Source organism: Terrapene carolina, unplaced genomic scaffold (genome assembly GCF_002925995.2).
Source record: "Terrapene carolina triunguis isolate 2854851 unplaced genomic scaffold, T_m_triunguis-2.0 Scaffold32, whole genome shotgun sequence".
NCBI classification, from domain to species: Eukaryota; Metazoa; Chordata; order Testudines; family Emydidae; genus Terrapene; species Terrapene triunguis.
Window position 1 is genome coordinate 406,732 of NW_020664383.1, and position 18,459 is coordinate 425,190.

Genomic DNA, 18,459 nt, shown 5'->3' on the forward strand with positions numbered 1-18,459 from the left:
CCAAGGCTGGAAGTGAGCTAATTCCCGGACTGACCAGCAGGAGGTGCTGCGCCGGTGACTGCTCAATTTGCTACACCCCCTTAATCATCTCTTTTCCAAGCTGAAAAGTCCTACTCTTATTAATCTCTCCTCATATGGCAGCTGTTCCATGCCTCTAATAATTTTCGTTGCCCTTTTCTGAACTTTTTCAAAGTCCAACATATCTTTTTTGAGATGGGACAACCTCATCTGCATGCAGTGTTCAAGATGTGGGCGTACCATGGATTTATATAGAGGCAATATGATATTTTCTGTCTTTTTATCTATCCCTTTCTTAATGATTCCCAACATTGTTTGCTTTTTATTTGACTGCCGCTACACATTGAGTGGATGTTTTCAAAGAACTATCCATAATGACCCCAAGTTCTCTTTCTTGAGTGGTAACAGCTAATTTAGACCCCATCATTTTATATGTATAGCTGGGATTATGTTTTCCAATGTGCATTACTTTGCATTTATCAACATGGAATTTCATCTGCCGTTTTGTTGCCCAGTCACCCAGTTTTGAGAGATCCTTTTGTAGCTTTTCGCAGTCTGCATGGGACTTAACTATCTTGAGGAGTTTTGTCTCATCTGCAAATTTTGCCACCTCACTGTTTACCCCTTTTCCCAGATCATTTATGAATATGTTAAATAGGACTGGTCCCAGTACAGACCCTGGGGGACACTGCTATTTACCTCTCTCCATTCTGAAAACTGACCATTTATTCCTACCCTTTGGTAACTGGTTAAAAGATAGGAAACAATCCATGAAAGAACCTTCCCTCTTATCCCATGACTGCTTACTTTGCTTAAGAGCCTTTGGTGAGTGACCTTGTCGAAGGCTTTCTGAAAATCTAAATACACTATATCCACTGGATCCCCCTTGTCCACATGCTTGTTGACCCCCTCAAAGAATTCTAGTAGATCGGTGAGTCATGATTTCCCATTATAAAAACCATGTTAACTATTCCCCAGCAAATTATGTTCATCTATGTGTCTGACAATTTTGTTCTTTACTATAGTTTCAACCAGTTTGACTAGTACTGAAGTCAGGCTTACCAGCCTGTAATTGACGGGGTCTCCTCTGGAGCCGTTTTTAAAAATTGGCATCACATTAGCTATCATCCAGTCATTTGGTACAGAAGCTGATTTAAATGATAGGTTACAGATGACAGTTAGTTGTCCTGCGATTTTATATTTGAGTTCCTTGAGAACTCTTGGGTGAATACCATTTGGTCCTGGGTGACTTATTATTGTTTAGTTTATCAGTTTATTCCAAAACCTCCTCTAATGACACCTCAATCTGGGACAGTTATTAATAACCTAAAAAGAATGGCTCAGGTTTGGGAATCTCCCTCACATCCTCAATGTGAAGACCAACGCAAAGAATTCATTTAGTTTCTCCACAATGGCCAAAGAAAAAGAAAGTCATTCAATTTCCAGAATTATCTAATTACAGTGGACAATTCATCAATAAACCACAGACAGAAAATCATGAAGATGAAATATATAATTGTGCACTTCTGAGAAACCACTTTTCCAGAGCAATTGAAAAAAATATACCATAAAGCTATGCCTAACACGATATCTACACCAATTATAGATTACAGATTAATTTATAATTAATAACTGATAAAAATAAACTAATGTGATTTGGTAAGTAAGAGCTCTTCAAAATCACTGAATTGACCAGTTTTATTCCAAATTTTCCTCTTCCTTCTGAAAGGAGGAGGTTCATTGAATTTTATTTATTTAAATAGTGCAAACTGATTACAAAACTAAAGTTACGCACTGACATATAAAAACAAATAAAATGTATAGAATATCTTCAAAGAGGTGGATTAAAAAAAACTTCCTATAAGCATAGCACATACGCATAAATTAGCATATGTGTTTCTTCCTCCATATTAATATAAACCCACCCAAGAAGACTGAATTACATTACAAACTGGCAGAAATAGATATTCTGAGTTGGGGACCATGAAGTTAGATAGAATGTTAAACACTAAGTCTGGGGAAACTAGACGTGAAAACAAACTCAAATTATACCCAGTAACTCTGAAAGCGTGGGGTTCTGAGGCCAAGTTCATCAATGCCATAAGTAGGTGCAGCTCCATTTACTTCAAAAGGATGTTAATGCATTTGGCATCTTCTTACATAGCTGATGAATTTGCCCTCTGAGTCCATTTACACATGCAGAGTATTTGGCTCTTTAAACTTTATTTTTCCCTATATTATTACACTTTTAAAGAAGAACTGAACAAGAGCTTTTCTTATAATATTCAGGAACATCTTAATGGATGTTTTACAGAAGATTGTCAATTACATGACAGTCACATCTATCTTTAATTTGGACAAATCATACAACCTCTGTGCTTTATTCTTTGTATCCAGTGGCTTCGTTACCGTATCTCAAAGTAGTCAGGCTATCTGACTTAATAGTTGTAAAGAGCTCTGATATGTTTGGATGGAAATCCCTATGAAAATACAAAGTATTATCCTTGCCATCTACTAATATTTATTAATTCAATTATATTCTTAAAAAAAGGTTTTATCACATTCAATAGTCCAAATTTGAATCTCATTGGAAAAAAAATTGGTTTTTGAATTCATACAGATTACTCTGAGGTGATTCTAAATAATTCTGGACAAAGATAAACTGGTATAAACAATACCTCTATCGGCCCCACCCTCATCAATGTTATACCAGTTTACACTTCCTATGGACTCCCTTAGACTTAATTAGACTCATGTAGATTTGCGCCCATTTAGCAGTGTCTTAATTAGCATCCTTTTCTATGCATCATCTCTGAATTTGGGTCACTTAGTCTAGGGGCATCTATCTACACAATAAGATTCCAAGAATGTCACTCTGAAGCTTAAAATATATAAGTCAGTGTGACGCGATAGAAATAGCTACAAGAATGGCTGAGAGCTCTTTTTGTTCAGAATATCACCAGATTGAATCATCACTGGGTTTTGCAGTCCGTTAATATTCAGTTTTTAAGTCCTCAGCCATTTTGACTTTAAGAATTACACCCATATGGCAGATAGCTACACTAAGGCATGTACCTAGGCCATGCCAAGAACCCTAGACCATTGTGATCTCATAGGTAACTCAACCAATCATTACCCTTATTCTATAGCTCATTTACATGCAACAGTGTCTTTGGTTGTATGTGGGAGACTGCACAGATGGTGGATTAGTTGGTCTAACTATGCCCCCAACTGCCACCTGCACAAATCAACACCAATATCCCAGCACAACCCCCTAGACACAAATCAACACAACCACCCACACAACTGAACACCATAACCCTGTTGCCAGCCCAGATGGGCCTCGAGATGGCAAACAGGGTTCGTTGCCCGGTGTGTTGGCACCAATAAAGACACCGAGGGGAGAAAGCAAGCCAAGTTTATTTCAGAGCTCTGAAATGGCACTAGGAGACCAGCATGTCTCAAATCCAGTGCAACACATACATGCATGTGTCCCATTTTATATTCCAAGCAGTTTCTGTGTAAGCCTTTGTTTTGTTACTCTCTCTTACCCCTCCTACCCCTCCCTTTCAGACAACAGTTACAGTAAGCTCTACATAAGCTTCTGAGAAAACTTTCCCTTCGCCTGCTTATCTTTTGGCCTTGTAGACTCTACGTAGTAGGCTTGCAAGCTAAGACAAAGCAGGCCTTTTCCTTCCCCTATGTTTGCTAATGCAACTGTCTGCTAGAAAAGCTGACCATTACATATGCTGCTTTAGCATTAAAGCAATTAGCATGGAAGTAGGTGAGAGTTCACAAGATGGAGTTCTGTGGTTCAGGTAGGCCCAGAGCAAAAGAGTTTCATTGGCACTTTTGGCCTTCCACTCTCCCGAGTTACCTGGTAGCTATGCCTAGTGGACCCCAACAACCCCAAACACAATAACCCCAAACACACAGTCTCTCACCGAAGCACACACCCTTTATTTGTCACCAGCACAAATCCACACAACTACGCAATCCACACACAAATGAATACAACCATTTACATCAATAACATAACTAGCATATACAATAATGGAAAACTTCACTCTTAAGTCTAGAATGTCTGTACAGTCAGTGCAAAGTAATGGAAACAATTACAAGCATGGTTGAGAGCTCCTTTTGTTTAGAATATCACCAGATTCAATCATCACTGGGATCTGTGGTCTGTTACTGTCCAATTTGTTAAGTTTTCAGCCATTTTCAGCTCTTTTATACCCATGACTTTTCGAATTATACCCATGTGACAACACAGACTTTCAGCTACTAGTACTCATGTAAAATCACAGGCTAAAGGTCCAAAGAGAAGAAAAAAGCAATTAACAGGAGGTTGTAATTTAAAGTAATCTGCCCCCACATTTACTTTCATTTTAATCCATTTGCAAATTATATCAGTTTAGATTCCTTTATACAACTGTGATTTAAGTAGATAAGCGTCAGGGTGTGTAATCCATACCACTTTACACATCACCTCTGAATTTTGCCCTTAGTGTTATTTTGTATGTAATATGGCTCCCTGGCTAGTTGTGTGTGCAGGGAAGTCTCTTTATTTTGAACCATACATTGAACTTACTACCCTTCCTACCTCCGTGGTAATTCGGTAGTAATTTGATTGTTGGAAATCTTATTCCATGAGTAAATTGGCTACAATAATTCTGGAATACAAGAATGTAAAATGAATAAATAAATAAATTGGCAGCGTTAGACATTTTTGTATGTGTTTCTATAACTGAAAATAGTGTTGTTTTAGAAAAACAAATCTGATTAGTAATGGGTTGTAGTAAAAAGGTTAACAGTGCTCTGATGAAAACTGATCGTGAAATGGGATAGTCTCTGAAAAACAGAATGCAAGAACAAAATGAGTGCACCTGCCCCACTTGAAATGCAACAAGAAAACAACCTTCTTCCTATCCCCCTCCAAATTCCCTGCACTGAGTACAAGCCTAGAGTCTCAGATGTGTACATACTCCAGTGGCTAGCTCCCCCGCTGCCACTCGCACTGCCAGGGAGCAGGTATGTGAGCGCAAACTGTAGACCTTCCCTTAGAGCCAGAGCCTCAGCTGGTGTAAATATGCATAGTTCCATTGAATTCAATAGACCGATGCCAGTTTGCAGATAAAGTTATAATACAGAAAACATTATTCTGAATAACTTGTTTTCAGTATGCAAATATCTTTTTCACACAGATCTGAGGGAGGGTGGATAGGTTTGTTATCTGGGCAGTATGTCTGAAATTCACCTCTGTGCGCTAACATCTGTATGAGTTTGTCTGACTTCAGCTGAGTGCATATTCCAAACATGGGCAATACTTCTCATTTTTTACCATATAAAAGAGCAGTGCAATTATCCATTCCAATGGCATTTTTTACAGAACTCACAGAGATTCCATCATCATTTCTCTCTCTCTCTCTTACACTCAATCTCTTTTCTTCTAGAACAGAACAAACTACCTTTACACATTCTCACCTGGTGCTGTCACTTTCTCATGTTTATGTTTGCTGATTTTCTGCCCAACGCTAGATGTTCAGGAACATTTCTGGATGTTCTCCTAGAGCAGCCACATCAAAATGAAGCAATGGAAATTCAGGGCTCAAATAACAAACTATCATCATGGCAGTTCACTGGACAAACAGTTGCTCTTGATGCTTCCCCTACAATGCAAAGCAAAGCTTTTCTGGGGTTGTGTGTGCCCTTTGTGGTTCTAGAGAATGGTTTGAAAAGGGCTAAAGACAAAAAGAAAGGAGTTGCAATCTGACTGTAGAAAAGACAAAAAAAAGCTGTGAGTGCAGGATGTACAGCTGGCTTTTGAGAGCAACTGGGGTAACTGAGGTAAAGAAAAGGGGTGGGGGGGGCGGAAGCTAGACTATTTATTTCCTTTTGGGATAAAAGAGGAGTGTGTCAACATCTGCCATTTGTTTCAGGATGGAGTTTCACTTTTACTTAATTATTCATTCTTTTACTTACTGTTATACATAGCACCTCTCACAACATGTATTTTCTGGTAAATGTATAAAACACCACACACATCTGGGAGAATGACAAAATTCTAGCCACATTCCTGAAACTCTCAAAGAGCAGGTTTTGTACCATATGTAAAAACAGATGATTCTGTCCAGCTCAGATTGCTGGGCAATTTGCTTTATCCAGTGCCATGATATTTCAAGAGAAAACAGTGTTGTCTTGCTGGTTAGACCAGGATGGACCAACGGTCAGGTTTTCCTAATTATATTCCCAGTTCTGCCACTGACTTGCAGTTTGATCTTTTATCCTCTCTGATTCAATTTTCTTTACCCTTCTATAAAATGGGCACAGTAATTGATTACTTACCTCACAAGGTTAGTGTGAGCCTTACTTTGTGCTTGTAAAGTGCATTGAGGTCTTGGGTGAAAGATGTAATTATCCATTTCATTTATTAATAACACTCTTTCCCTGACAGGCTAACTCTGTTTTCTAGTTTATGGACATTGGACACTTTTCACTTTCCATGCACATCTGTCTGCCCAGCTTGCAAAAGAACAGAGTGCATACTGCTTAGTAGTGCCAAAGTCATTAAGACATCCCAGTCATGAGGTAAACATAAGCATCTGCATTACAGTCCCCCTCTTGCTTGTTGTTATGTTATTTTGCTGAACTTTAATAGGTTCAGGGTGGATTTTTTAAAAGCATGTAGCATTGTCCTAACTCTGCTTCCATTGAAGATCCTGGTAAAACTCCTGTTGACTTCAATGGGAACAGAGTTTGGAGCTGAGGGAAAGAATAAAACATCAGAGAAATATTCCACCACCCTTGTGTATTTTCAGCGAGCAAAAAGCCCTTTGAATTAATCACTACAGCAATAATTTTGATAAGAAAATTCCTTTTGAGCTTAATTTTGTTGTAATCAAAGAGTTTCACTATAGGAAGTTTAAAGGACCTCAGGCCAAAGAGGAGCATTTACAATACAAGTACTAATTTCAGTGCCACCTTTAAATATTCTTCAATATCTGAATTTAATCGTAGTTCCAGTCTGCAGCCTGATGCTGTGCTCATCCATGAAAACCCTTGTCTTCCTTTTGAAAGATTTGCTCCCTACCACAAAAGAGGTGGAAGAAAACAACAAGTGTGTTCATTGAACATTCATGGCCTTTAACTAAAGGTGTTTGTTTGGGAATACCTAGAGCTATAAAAACAAAGGCATTCAACAAGATTTTATGTAACCATCCCTGACATGACACCTTTCACAGCTGCTTCATAAAAGGAAGGAGGCATCTGATGTCATTTAGACACAGATATTAGCAATAAACTGTGTAAAAATAGCTGCTTCTAGGCAACTCCAGTCCCTTTCTTTCTTGTGTTCAAATCAGATTTATACGTGCATGTTGCAAAACACATACGTAGATTAGTTCCTTAGCAATGTCACATATAATATCCAGCTCTTAATATTCTACATTTATATATCAACTTTCATTATTTTGAAGAATTTCAAAGAGCTTAACAAATTTAGGAGTAAATTTTAAGCTATGCAAGTCTAGGGCACAGATTTACCAGTCTTTCGGCAACACCAGCAATCAATACGCAATCCTGAGCTGGGACTCCTCCTTCACTTTGTTCAATGAGGCGCAGGAGAGAGTGGTATAGGTGTCAACCCATGATAAATACTGCACACCTCATTATCTTCAGTTGAACAAGTGCATCCAGGGCTCCCCACCCAGTAAAGACAGTCAAGATGCTGCAGTGATGATGCCAATGGGATGGAAGGGCACAGAATAGACCACATCATCCACAGACAGTATCCTGGACTGATAAGTCTGACACAGAGTTGGTGGCGAAGTGAGACAGGGAGAGAGACGCACCTCCATCAGACCCCTTCTCCTCTCCCCTCAATAACTGGAACTTGGTCCTGTATCCTCTATGCCTATAACAGGGCTTTCTCTACCCTTTGGATCACCACAAACAGGCTGGATGCTTTCCAGGTTTATGAATGTAACTATATTATTAATATAGTATAATAAATTTTACAAATGATATCAACTCTTTCCACAAAGATTGATCTTTGCTCTCTGGGTGGTCAAGCTCACTTTAGAAATTAGATTAATTAACACTGGCATATAAAATAGATTTACCATTTTTTAATGTTTTGAAAACAGCCTTGAAAAAAACATCTTATCACATATTTCCTGTGTATTTGAAGTCATCTTATTTTCCAAAGCCAGGATAGACTTCAATAACTAATAAATGCCTGTTCTCATTAAATAAATAGCACATTTTTAATGTACACACTCTATATGTGAAAGGAGTTGTTACCGGGGTCCCAGTGGGGGCCGGCTGAGGTCACTCAATTAGGGGGAACTTCATAGAATGGGGCAAACAAACCCAAAAGCTGGTGGATAATTCAATACTTAGATTTACCAAGCCAGAATAAAACAGCTTCTTAATTACCTCGCTGGTTATTCTGAAGTCAATAACACTGTTCCCTTAGAGTACCCAGCCTCAGGACTCCATCCAGGTACCCAAGTTAAATATGATGAAGATTTCTGAAAATCTTATTTCATCATATAAAAGAAAAGGTTCTACCAATACCAAAGGATCAGACACATTACCTCCCAGGTTAATGAATATTCCAGATTTTACCTAAATACACAAATATACAGCCAATTTTTATTAACTAAATTAAAATTTATTAAAAAACAAAAGAGAGAGAGTATGGTTAAAAGATCAATATACATACAGACATGAGTTTAATTCTTGAGGTTCAGATACATAGCAGAGATGGTGAGCTTTGTAGTTGCAAAGAGTTCTTTCAGAAATAGTTCATAGGTTATAGTCCAATGTCCAATATCATATTCAGGGTGGACCAGTCAGCACTAGAATCCCAGTCTGGTGGTTTAAGCTTCCCCTGATGAAGCATCAAGCAGATCTGAGATAAACAGGATCAGGACCCAAGGGTCTTTTTATACAGTGTTCTAGCATCCACTTGACCATACAGTCCAGGGTAAACAATATGCTTTTGATGTAACCTTCTGTTTTCTAAACACCACCAGTAATTAGTTACACAGATTAACATAGGGCAATTTATTCATTAGGCAGTCTATGACAAACTTCAAAGAGACGTATAGACAATGACATTATTTTCCCCAAGATTCATCTAAATGTTAATATTCCCTTTTGATCTCTAAATTAGTAGCTATGGTGACAGACAGGAACTGTCTGTTTACATGGATAACATCTAAGATACACACAATTAGTATTACCTCTAATTTCTAACATAGGTTTGCATTTCAAAGTTCTAGCCTATTTACCATGAATGGCCCTAATTACCATTCCTAATATCTTTAAAGGTCAACTTTGGGTTAGTTAGCCTGCAAGCTGTTTAACCTGTTCTGGCCATGAGTTATATTTTGTATAAGATTCATTGTAATTACAAAACAGTGGTAGCAATGATTTGCATGGTTATAGTTTAATCAGACAACGTCACAGGAGTTTTCACCTTTCTCTTGATAGAACTGTTCAAATGTCTGGTAGAAAAATTAGGTCAGTAAATAAAGATTTCGGTGAAAATACCTGGCTTTGAAGTCATAATAAATATATTTAAAATTTATATAACCCTTTACATTTTTAAAGCATTACACAAACAATATTTGTATTTCTTCCCAGTTTTACATATGCATATATGTTACTTATATGTATATGTTAAGGAATATTAAGGTTGCAAAGTTAAGCACTCAAAAGCTAGGAAATACCAGAATTAAGGTTGCCTGGGCAACCATCACTATATGACACAGCTGATCTATCCCAGTCCTGGTCTCTGTGTGGAGGCTTCCCTTTTGTGTAGCAACTACTTAGTAGTTTGTGTGTATAGAAGTCTACTGGGTTGAGGCTCATCTCAGCTTCATTGGGAACTAAAGAAAAGTTGAAAAAGATGAAAAGCTACATGAGTATAATAAATTGATACAATAACTAGAATGATTTTGGGAGATGCTCCTGGAGAAGAAGTCTCCGTCAGTAATAGCCCTTGACCTGCAAGGCATCTAGGGCATTCAGCCTGAAGCTTTAGCAGGTTACAACAAGCTCACTTTAAATCAGTGGAAATAATTGGGGGTGGGGGAGGAGAAAAACACTAAGGTAACATTTACATCTTGTTTTATGCTCCTGGAAGCCCCAAACTTTTAGCAGACGAAGCTGTAAAATACCTAAATTGCTATTGGTCCCTGATCCTGCCAGGCATACTGAAATTGATGGGACTACTCATCGGCTTAAAGATAAGCATGTGCATATGTCTTTGTAGGAGCTGGGCCTCACATGGTGCATCTTGAGCAAAGTATGCTGTTGCCAAATGTTGGCAGAGATCAAACCCAACTAGGTCTTTCTCACTCACTTACTTCAACCATCTTCTAAAAAGAGGGAAAGTCCGCTCCAGTGAACTGCAAGGATGGATCAAGTTCCAGAGCCAAGGGCCCTCCACCAATAATGACTGGCCATATACCCCCAAACAGGTAATGGGCACAGGCAGTAAAAGCCCTGCAGCATATTGCCATATACCCTGCCATTCAGCTGTGGAATGTAAGCCCCAGCAAGTTTCAAACTTGGACCTACAGATCTGCCAGACAGCAAATGCCTCCATGCTAGCTCCCAGTAGCAGTTGTAACAAACTTACACTCCACTGTTCACTGCCTGCTGTGGACACAGACCACGGGGAGTCCTGCCTCAAGGGGCCTAACAGGCAGCAGCCTCCTGGCTCCTGATTGGCTCCCTGCCCTATATAAACCCAGGGGGCATTCCAGGAAGTGTCCAGGTAACAGTGCAGATCATCTGTGTCTGCTATGACTCCTCCTGCTCTTAAATGTGTGGCTTTGACCTTGGCTTGATTTAGATCTTGTCTGCTGACCTTGGCCCTGAAACCTGATTTGGACTCTGATCCTTGGTATTGACCCGAGCCTGGAACTTGACTATGAACTTCTCTAAGACTCAGCCTCAGGTTTGACCCTGCTCTGACCATTGGTCTTGACTCTCCTTGTCAGGATCCTGACAGCAGAGATAGCTCAACTCAGTCCCACTCTCCTTTTCATAGTGCCAGATCCAAAGTACAAGGAAATCTATAAAAGAACACTTTCATGGGCTTTGAATCAGGCCCACAGTTGCCGATCAGGTCAGAGCTTGCCACACATAGGAAAAGTTCAAGCCCATAATGAAAACTTAATGCAGTGATCTGGTTCTAAATGTTAAACTTTACACAACATTTTGGCAGATTTGTGGTTTCCCAAACCTTTTAGTCATTAGAATTCCTCATTACCAAGATTTAATGTTCTGCCCCCTTTTTTTTTTAGGTTCACTCTCCACTATAATACTAATGCACGCTTTCAGGGTCAGGAAGTGTGAAAAATTGCTAATCTGCAAGTAAATGAAAGAGTGGCTTGTTTCCTCGAGTTTGAAAAGTTCGTTTCACCTCAAACCTTTTAATTGTATTCCCGGAAGGACTATTACAATGGCCTCTCATTTAAAGCAATGTAATTACTGCCGGTGGAGGTAAATTAAATATTGTAAAAATACTTTCTGTGCTGCAGAGGCAAAGTCTGATATCTGACACTCAACTGCCCTATTTTGGGCCAGGGTAACCACTTTTTTTTTTTGTAATGGAGTGAAAGACTAAATAAGGACTTTTACAGTTTTTGCAAAATATCTGATTTTATGTTCACAAAAGTCAACAAAAGAAAATCATCCTTTTTTCCCCAGCTGATGTTGTGGCAATCTGAAAGGTAAGAAACATGTCTCACCACAGACTAGCTTGGAATATATTGACAGTTAAGGCTAGTTTGTATCTCAGAAATGGTGTCGACGGCACAGAGGGACTAGACTTCTGACTCCAGGTTGCCACACACCAGTATAGCAGCTGCCCTATCCTTGGGGAGGGGTGGATAATGCAGCTCACTCTGGGCCTGATCCCAAGCGCATTGACATCAATGAATTTTGGATTAGGTTCTCTGTGCCTGGCCAGTGCATTTGGAGGGGCCCTGATCAGGCCCCTATACTACAGCTCTCTGCATCCTTTCCCACAGCTGCTGATCACAGGGCTGTTGGAGGAAGCACAGCTCTCTCCTGTCCCTTTCTGGCAGCTAGCATCTGGAGCACTGATACATTGCAGGATCTGCTCCCAGCCACACTTTCAGCAGCCCCTGCACAAGGGGCAAAAGCTTTTTGTGCCCTTTCTATAGAGCTAGTAGGAAAACAGTGCTGGGTTTTTTTCTCCCCTGTGGAAAATTCTGACTTCTCATTGAAAACTTTCACTGGGGAAAATGGAAACAAAATATTTTGAGCCAGATCACTCCAGATCACTCTGTCTGCCTGCACTTCCATGGTGACTCGCAAGAGTTTTAGGGTGCCTCACATCTCCATTCTCCATAGCCCCGTGAGCTATGCTCCCTGATCCAGCTACATATCCCTTGATACACCACAGCCTCCCCTGTTATTGACCCATTGTGGTTCATCATGGGAGATATAGTCTGTCTGGGGAGTCCAGCTCATTGGAAGAATGGGGCCCTGACCTACAACTTCCATTGGGCACAGGGGTGGCTTATGAGGGTGTGGTTTAAATGTTAAATGAGTCGAAGGAAACTGCTAGATTCAGGCATGTTTAAAACATTTAGTTTCAATCAAAGATATGCAAATAAAATACTTTAATATTTTCAAATCCAAAGTTTCAATTGTTGGCCAAAACCTCTTCTTTTTCGGCGTTTTTGTTTTCTTTGACAGGAAATTGAATTTTTCTGCTGGAAGCTAACACACACACAAATTCATTCAGTCAAAGGCCCAATTTTCCACTGAAAAATGGTTTGAACACAAAATTTCTGAACAACTCAACTTTCCTGTGCTTGTGCCCTTATGAAGGGATGAGCCACAGTCTGGCCCTGAATTAAGAAAGCGTTTTGATACTGACAGCATTGGAATTCTCCTAGTACCTAAGTACATCCTGCTACGAGTATCCTGTACTATGGATACAGAATCACTATCAGATCCTTCACAAATATAGATACTCTAGCTCAGATATGTCTGCTTGAGCTGAAATCACACCCACTGGACAATATAGGCAATATAGACATATCCTTAGTGTTCAGTCACTTTTGTGCTATTTATATGTTGCTTGCAGGCAATACATGTAAACCAGAAGTTTCAAAATTTCATGATCCATTATCCCCATAAGGAGGATATCTTAAAACGGTGTAAGATGATGATAAACAGATCCATAGAAGACTAGTTTCTAGTCTTTCTATTGAAGTTTCTGAAAACATTATAAAATAAAGGCAGCTACTTACCAAATGCATTATCTGAAACAAAATATTTCAGTGTGAAAACATTTTTTTTCTGTAGACAATTAGCCAAGCTAGTTTGCAGGCTATTGTGCACAAATTATCTTAATTCTTCCATGTGGCTTCAAGATTTTCCTTCTGCTCTATATGAGGTACTCTTGCAGGAGCAAAAGCTTCTACATTAGTGCTGTATGATGACAGGCACAATATCTCCCAAATTAAAGGAAAAAGAGATACTATTTTCATAAAACTAAAGATATCATTTTCATAGCGCTGTAAGTAAATGTGGGTTTTCTGCTTAGTTTATATATATATATAAATTACGTCTATTTGTCTGAAGACTCAAAGGTTGTAGTACATCAGTTTATATTTGGAAGGTCATCTTCACAACCACAATGGATGGAAGCTTATATTTGTAAGAAACACAAAATTCGCACAGGATAAAAGGTGATTGCCGCTCTCCTCCTCCTACTCGTGAAACGGACTACAGGCAAGCTTCTCTGATTTTGAGTGAAGGTGAACAGTTTGCTCCACTGATCCATTTGATCCTTCAAATGTTGACCTAGCATACTAAATGGGACCGTTTTCTTACTGATGTACATAACAATCTTCCATTAAGAGTAAAAGCCCTATACTAGCTTCACTACTCTTGTGAGACTCCCACTGTAGTCATTATGGATAGTTTGTAAACAGGGTAAAGGAAGTACGGCCCCATGACTCTCCTAAGGAGAATAATTCTATTTATTCTCATCTCACAAGGTTGCTTTGCCCCATACAGTAGTAAACAGATACAAGAATTAAATATGCAGGACTTAGCATAGAATTGACTGGACACCAATGGTATATCTATACTGCAGTCCTGGGATGTGATTCCATCTGGAGAAGATATACCTGGGCTAGCTTTAATCTAGCTAGCCTGGGTACTGGAGCAGTGAAGGTGCGGCAGCATTGGCTTCAGTGTGACCTGCCCCACGCTGAAACTGCTGCAGCTTCACGGACCTGAAATATCTCAATTACAGCTAGCTCAGGTATGTCTACTTGAGCTGAAATCACACCCGTGATTGCAAAATAGACAGACCCTTAGTGTTCAGTCACTTCTGTGCTAAATCCTGCATATTTAGTCCTTGTACTTGTTTACTACTGTGTAGTTCTCCTTATTTCCAGTACTCTAGGCCACTTTTAAAATTCTCTTATTTCCTAATAAAAATAGGTATAAATCGTACTCTCAGCTGTACAAAACATGTATATGAATGTTGTGATCCGGATGTGTCCCTAGCCTGAGAACAAGTACTTCTCTGCAAATTAAAGGGTATATCATGTCCTCAAACTCTTTGTACTGGGGCTCTTTAGAGAGAAACCTGCCAAATTAATTTGGCTTTTAGTGTTTCCTAATGCGTGTTTACAAACTCAGAAATTGAGTCAGTGAGCCAGCTGCTTGTTTCACTTTCATACCAGCTCTGTCACCATCATGTTAAAAAGTGAAGGCTGAAATGGGCTCTTGTTACTTTAGTTAAATTAATTTTGAGCGGGGGTCTGATTCTACTTTTTTGGGGGGGGGGGGGGGGGGAGGGGGAGGGAAGGGGAAGACAGTGTGTGTGTGTGATACATATACAGTTAGCCTGGAAAATGTCCATGCGAGCTATCTAGGATACTCATCTTTGTGGTCTACTGCGGAGCCCAGTCTTGCTCCCATTGAAGTTTTCTCTCTAACTTCGAGTCAAAACACTTATCTTATTTTCTTCAAAAACAGAATGCTTCTCTTATCTTGACAGATTAACTACAATAAAATACTAGATTCCTTGCTTCATTCTAAAAGTAACCCTGTGAGTCATTTACTGTCTGTAGTACATGGGACAGAACACACTTTTCACCATTATTGCACTGATATATCCCAGTAATTTTTATTCCATTGTTAAGCTCTGTGCTGAAGACTTGGGGATCTTTTCTCAGATGGTGAAAATTGGAGCAACTTCCAGTCTGCACCTTTACCTGGTGCTTTATCACATGCTAGGGTCCTATATATTCTGTGACTCCATTAATGCTGAACTTGCTGTGGAATCCACCACTTGCTGAGTATTTATCTCTACCGTCTCAGCTCTCATTCAAAATTACATTTCTACCCCTGTTGCTGTGAAGAAAACCTTCCAAACATAAACAGAATGTAAACTGATGCAGAGATCTTTACTTAAGTCTTCAGACAGCCTGAAACATTCAAAAGGGCACAGCTGCCACAAAAAAGCAAGGGCCTTGCTGTAGAATTCAAGGCCAGCTTGCTATGGAGGATAGTCATTTTGTCAAACATGGCTCCCCAATTCTAGTAAATGATGTCCTGGATGGTTACCCCATCAACTCTTTGTGTGACTTAAAATCTTTATTGGAGTGACTTGCCTCTGCCCTTCTGGATTCACAATATTTTCCTTTTATAAAATCATTACAAATAGCAAGGTGCTTTCCTGATATGTATCTGCCTGACATTGCTAGTAACTTCTGCACTGAAATTAAGCTGAGTGGTCTGTTTCTGTTTTGTAATTTCTGGGATCATTCCTTTTTACATACAGTGTTATAGTTTCTCTACGGTCCACCTTCCCATGTTTCCCAGAGAGTTAATAGTATCTGTTGATATTCTAGTGACTAGGGCACTGTCCTGGGGCCTGGGTTTTGTTCCAGGTTCTGTCCTTTGCCTGCTGGGTGATCTTGGATAAGTCACTGTATCTCATTGCCTTCATTTCCCTATCTGTAAAATGAGTATAATGATACTTCTTTTGTAAAGAGCTTTGAGAGCTAATGACGAAAAGTGCTATATTAGAACTAGGTAGTATTAGTTTTAGAATGAAGTTAGTCCAGCATTCCATCTGCCACCACAGTTTGTTAGTCTTTTGCTCTGTATCGTTTCATATAAATAAAAGAGAACCTCTTCTGGCATGATTCAGATGCATCTTCACACTTACAGAAATAAATTATTCCTCATTCTGGCATTTTTCTTTGATCTTTTTTAAACAATAAGACACCCTCCCTTGTAACGTTTCACCTCTTCTGTGGCTGTTAGTATATTATCCTGGCTGTATGCTGTAACTACTCATCTCCTTCTCTTCTCTAAGGAATGTCTACACTGCTCACTTCTTACGGGGGCATGTAGAGTACATACACAGCACCTCCCCGGCCCCAACAGAGGGATAAATAGCAATATAGACAGTAAGGCTCTGCTTAGGCAAGTAAAGATACACTGACCCTGCACAGCTCTCTATACTCCCAAGCAGTGTCTCCCCCCGACACCCGTCTACACTGCTATTTTTAACAGTATAGTGCCTCTCTGCCTCCCGGCTGCTGAAGCCTTTCCCTGCCTCAGTGAAAGACTCTGGCAGAAGGGAAACGGGGGAGAAAGGCTCCCTTTTGACTGTGGCATGTACCCTACACCACCACCAGTGATGTGCAGTATAGATGGAGCCCCAGTCACTATAGTCTTCGGGTTGTTTCAAGGGACACAAAAGCACATTTCTTGTGATTTCTATTGGTATAGTCTGTAATGTTCTTTTCATTGTTTTTCTCCCTCTTCATTAATTACAATATTCTACTGACGTTTTGTAATCCTTCCAGTCACATGTACCTGACATTTGTATACTTCCCGAGAGTAACAGCCTCACATTCTAATCTAATCTGTACTGCACGCATCACTATCACATTCTAATTTGGATATCTTGTTGTACTTTTTTACTTATCTGTAGTGACGTCAGAAGCATAGGCCAGGGTCAATTACCAAGGCAACTTTTATTCACTCACAGTCCCTAAACCAAATCCTTTGCCTTTTACCCACAGAGCAAAATCCAGCATTTTCCCCTCTCCAATTTTAAGAATACAAAATCATAAACTGTGGCCTGGGTTTTTAAAATGAAGTATCATTCTATATGGGCCATGTTACAATCCCTTTAATTTGGTTCATAGCCCCTTAGTTGCCTCATTAACTTCAGTGGCACAAGTCACAGAGTCAAGGTAGCATTCAGTGTGAGTAAGGCAGTCATTATGCAGTCAGTTAACCCCCCATGCTTAAGTGCTTTGCTGAACTGGGACTAGAATCTCAACCTGCTGGAGATGCAGCTACATCCGCAGTCATCACTATTACACATCATGTGGTTCTGCCATGATGATGGACAGTCATCTGCATCCACATTTCAAACACCAAACTCCGACATTACCCCTTCTGTTAGACTCTACCTCCTAGGCCTTCATGAGGCTGATCATGTACCACACAGACTATGATGTAAAAGTGTTCAGACACAACTTTTATATAATAGAAAAGAATTTTACACTGGAAATATCCAGATCCTCTTGAGAGCAGAAATCAGATTTAGCTACTCTTATAGTGGGGGGAGGGAGACAAAAGATATAATCTCCCTGTCTATGAAGAGTACCTGAGACTTGCTCTCCCAGTCCTGGATATTTTCCTGTTATATAAAGTTTCAGAGTAGCAGCCGTGTTAGTCTGTATCCGCAAAAAGAAGAAGTACTTGTGGCACTTTAGAGACTTAGGGTATGTCTACACTACGAGAGTAGTTCGATTTTAGTTAAATCGAATATGTGCAATCGATATTAGAAAGTCGAACGTATGTGTCTACACTAAGGACAGTAATTCGACTTTGTCAGTCCACACTACCAGGGAAAGCGTCGACATTGGAAGCAGTGCACTGTGGGCAGCTATCCCACAGTTCCCGCAGTCCCCGCCGCCCATTGGAATTCTGGGTCGATCCTCCAATGCCTTCTGGGTAAAAAAATGTGGCGAGGGTGCTTTTGGGTAACTGTCGGCATCCGTCAGTCACTACCGCCCTCCCTCCCTCCCTCCCTGAAAGCGCCGGCGGGAAATCAGTTCGCGCACTTTTTGATCAGTGACAGCGCGGACGCCACAGCACTGCGATCATGGATCCCGCTGCGACCATCGCTGCAGTTGTGGCCGTTCTCAACACCTCGCAGCTTATCATACACCTTTCCTTGAGGCAGATGCAGGGAAATCAGGCGAGGAGGCTACGGCACCGGCGTGAGGGCCTGAAGTCGGAGAGTAGCACAGAGCTGTCAGAAACCACGAGCCCCAGCGCCCAGGACATCACTGTGGCAATGGGGCATGTGGATTTTGTTGAACGGCGATTCTGGGCCCG